This window comes from Otolemur garnettii, unplaced genomic scaffold (assembly GCF_000181295.1).
Source record: "Otolemur garnettii isolate 467f Iridium unplaced genomic scaffold, OtoGar3 scaffold00001, whole genome shotgun sequence".
In the NCBI taxonomy this organism is placed as follows: domain Eukaryota; kingdom Metazoa; phylum Chordata; class Mammalia; order Primates; family Galagidae; genus Otolemur; species Otolemur garnettii.
In genome coordinates, this window is record NW_003852396.1 from 32,970,094 (window position 1) to 32,974,623 (window position 4,530).

The 4,530-nt window shown below is 40.3% G+C and overlaps 1 pseudogene; it reads right to left on the reverse strand.

Moving 5' to 3' along the window:
- Positions 1–3,248: 3,248 nt before the first annotated feature.
- Positions 3,249–4,103, reverse strand: LOC100963553 (annotated as a pseudogene).
- Positions 4,104–4,530: the final 427 nt, after the last annotated feature.

Genomic DNA, 4,530 nt, shown 5'->3' on the forward strand with positions numbered 1-4,530 from the left:
CATTCTCATCACTTCAGGAATTCTAATAAGGCGAATGTTTGCTTTTTTGGAGTGGTCAAACAAATCTCTCAGGGAATGATCCATCTTTGCTCTCCATTTTCCTTTGCCTTTGCATGTTTGCAAGTGTTCAAAAGTTTCATATTCAATATCAGAGATCAGTACTTCTGCCTGCTCCATTCTGTTACTGAGGAATACTACTGTATTTCTCAGGTCTTTGAGGGATGAAAATTATTGCTTCCATTTGTCAAAATCTTTGTTGATTATATCTTTGAATTCATTGAATTCTTGAGACAACTTTTCAATTTCTCCTTGAACTTCAAATTCCAATTTTACTTGAATTCTTGTCATCTTATTTGCTATCCAAATTCTGAACTCAATTTTTAACACATCAGCCATTTGTTTATGAATGGGATTTTCTGCTGCATCACCTTTGTCATACCTCGGGGAAGGTGATTTACTCCGGTTATTCACGTTGCCCGAATTTTTCTGCTTATTCCAACCCATGGTTATTTTTCACCATTTGTTTAGAGAGTCTGGTAAGGTGGAATTAAATTGAGGGCTCCTAGAGATGTAGTTAGCCAGCCATTTGCCAGAGTGCTGGGACTTGTGACTGAGGCTTTTTCCCTATGGCTTTACCAAGGTCCCATTCAGTATTATAGCCTGAGACACTGCAAACCTGTTTGGTAAGATGGGGCTAAGTGGGTCTGTCTTGTATTTAGCTAGACTCTGACCAATCTTAGTGGGTCAGTGACTTTGGGTTGAAATCTCAACTGTGGAGGAATACAAGCAATTAAGACTCAGTCCCCCACTGACAATAACTGGGAGAGGAGAATCAGACCCTCCCTCTATAATACAACCAGGGTATAAGGTTGGAGATTCCCTGGATGATTGGCCCAGGTCAAGAGTTCTAAACCAATTGTCCCAGTCAGCACAAACTCAAATCAAGTAGGAGAGTTCAAAAGGTCTCCAGCAACTGAACAGCAGGGGTCCACCGGCAGCTTAAGTGTGACTTGCTCCAGTGATCTGTGGAGTCAGAAAGGCCCACTCAGCAACAGAATTATTCCAGGAGGGTTAGTGCCTCTTTTCCTACTTTGCATCAATGTAATTCCCAGGTACTGATTACCCCACAGGACTGCAGCCCAGCTCTCTCTAATACTCAAGTACTCGAGTACTCTAATACTCAATACTCTCAACACGCAATACCTGAACCAAAGAAGATATAATGCCTCCTTGACCACGCGTCTCACTGTGCAACCTGCTGGCAGGAGGAGTTCAGGCCTGATTCCCTCTGGTGATCACTGGAAACTGGGGAGTGTTCTACCTGCGTCTGTGCCCAGCCAGGGGTTACTGTGGAGGAATGTGGTTCTCTTCCTCAGAGACAAAGCCTCTGCCTTGGCTACACTCTACCTCTGAAACCTCTGCAGGTTCAATCAAATTCCCTCCATGTTTCACAGAATTAGGGAGGTGTCTCTCCCAAATTTGACCCTAGTGGAAGGGACTGTGGGGCTGCCACCATTGTCAGAGGTGGCCGCTGCCACTGTCAGGGGTGGTGCCACTGGTCTGGGGTACTGCTATACACAGGTTGTGGGAGCCAGGTGGGGAGCCAGAGGGTAGAGCCATGGAAGCCTACTGCAGGTTGCAGAAACTGGGCCGGGACCTGGAGGCCTTCTACTGGCCTCTGGCCCCATGGATTGGGGGAGCCGGCAGGGGAGCCACAGGGTGGAGCCACTGGTTGTGGGCTGCAGACTGCATGGGTCACAGAACCCTGGCTAGGAGACAGGGAGCTGGTAGGCAGTGCCCCACAGGTAGCAGAAGTGGGCCGGTCCCAGTGGTTGGTGGCACATGTCCTGTGCTGTGCCCCTTCCAACATGGGGCAAACCTCTCTTTCCTTGTGACTACCCACCTCTATTAAAGTTATAGTTTCAGTGCAACTGCCCAACAGCCCATGAGATACATTATGCCAGCAAAAATCTGCCAGACACTCTGGATTCTGTAGCAGGTAGTCTTCTAGACCACTAGGAGAGGGGGGAGGGGTGAATATTAGATCAACTTTTGTCCCAGGCAAAAGACTGTGGAGGAAGTGCTGGCCCTCAGTTGTTCTCTCCCCTTTGGTGAAACAAAAAGTCCTCTGTTCACTACTCACCTCAAGCCACTCTCATGGGAGGGGAGGGAAGCATTTCCATACTCTTTGGGATGGATTTTGTACCTGAAATTTATTTCCTTGGAGTCCTAGCTTGCCTAAACAGGAATGATGCAAACCTATCAATCCTCTCTCTCAGCTCAGCTCTCAATTTTCTGCTTTATTGGGTTGGTTCTGGCCATTATTTCTCCATCTGGAAGGGAGCCTCTGCTGAAAGCTGGCTTCAGTTGGCCATCTTGCCTCCCCCTCCCAAATTAATCTTTCTTATTTTAATTTTCTATTTTTTTAAAGGTTAAATTTTAGAACAATATGATGTCTATAAACTACCAATTTTGTTTGACCCCAGAATTATTATCTGCAGTTAAAAATATCAAAAAAATGCTTTTTTATTATATAAATTATTCTATGAACCTTTCATAATTAAACCAGTAAAGCATAGTGACAAAAAATACTAAGAAAATAAAAACAAGAGCAAACACACATGCAGCTCCAAGAAAAAAAGTGAAGCATAATTTGGAAAAATAATACAGTGCTTAATTCAAGCTTTATTGAACAAAAAGTAAGTTGAGCAACTCAATTTTTGCACAAAACTAAAAATTCATATGAATTAGAAATAGCTAAAAAGAAAACCATGTGATTTTAAATAATAAAGTTATTGAATAATATTTATTTTTTTCTCTTTAAAGATTAATAACATAATATGGGGAAACAGGTACTTAAATTTTTTATAAAAATGTAAGCTAGTGAAATTGTCTTAAATGAAATTATGATATCTATCAAATATTAATGAAAATCCTTTTATACTGCAATTTTAGTTCTGTTTGTATAGCCAGCAAAAATGCACAAACTTCTATGGATATATATTTTTTTAGTTGTTTGTGTGTATGTAGTCCTTAATTTATTCATCAATCATGATGTTACCCAAAAACATTAGCTGAATTTCCAGATCTTGTAAGGTCTACATTTATAGAATTACAAATAGAAAAGAACTATTTCAATCAAATGTGCAGTCTGGTCTTTGTACAGAACATTTTTACTACCTTATCTTGAATGGATCTTCACTGTATAGATAATGGAGTTGAGGGGTATTTAGACTAGTAAATAAGGGTTAGACAAGGTGATATGTACATATTATGGAATATAAGATCCAGATCTGTAAGTAAAAAGGGAGAAAAAAGCAAGGAGATAGAATTGGAAGAAGACACGTGTATGGAGAATACATGTATTAAATGCTTTAAGCCATGTCTCTTTCTGGGGCAGATGGAAAACAGTGATAAACATAGGAGAGGGTAATGAAAATGAACTCAGGTTCACCAACAATAAAAACTCCAAGAAAACATAGAACTTATTGATGTTTCTATTGACTTAGAACCATTTCTAGTGGCAAACTTCACCTGAGCCATGTGCTCACAGTAAGTGAGAAATATTAGCATGGTTTGGCAAAATTTCAAGAGTCATATTATGAGCAATAGGCAGAGGATTGCCAGAACTTCAGGTCACAATGTAACCTCAAAACCAGTGCAAGTGACAACTTCTCCTGCAAATAGGGTAGCATACTTCAGAGGATAACAGATAGCTACATAGCAGTCAGGAGCCATGGCCAGCAGGACATTTGATTCAATACCTGAATGTGTGGATGAGCCACACCTGAAAAGAGGCAAGCATCAAAATAGGTCTTTGGCAAGTGGAATCAAAAAATTCCAAGTATCTTGGGCATAATGCTGGTGCTAAGTGCAATGTCTCTGGTTCCTAACATGTCTAGGAGGATATACATGGGCTCATGGAGGCTGGATTCATATTTGATAATAATCAAAAGTAGAGAATTTCCAATCAAAGCAATGATGTACATAGCACAAAATGGAATCCCATTCCAATATTGTACAGGTTCCAGACCAGGGTTCCCTATGAATGTCAGCATAGATGGCATGAATAACATGTCATTTCCTAAGTCAAGGCAGTCCATGGATCTTATAAAGAGAACAAAGCTTGCCAAACTGTAAATCTCTTTACTGTTATAGTTCCTATGCTTATCCAGTCACACCCAAAGTTACCAGAATTAGGAGAATCAACATCAATAATTTATTTATTATTATCTTAAGTGAAGAAAAATTTCCAACAGACTCTTCCAACAGAAAGAGTCACCAGTATGCACTTGAACAAAACCAGCCATCTACATTTAGTAATTTCTGCAGTGAATATTGAGTATTTGAATCTCATTTCTAAAATTGGACCTTGATGACCACCTTGCTTGGGTGTGCTCTCCTTCCTTCACCAATCCATTTTCTCTTTCATCTTCTCATTTCTCTATGTAACGCAGAAAATAGTACACACACATATTTATACACATGCATTAATTTTGAGTAATAATTTAGACCAAAAAACCCCATAAA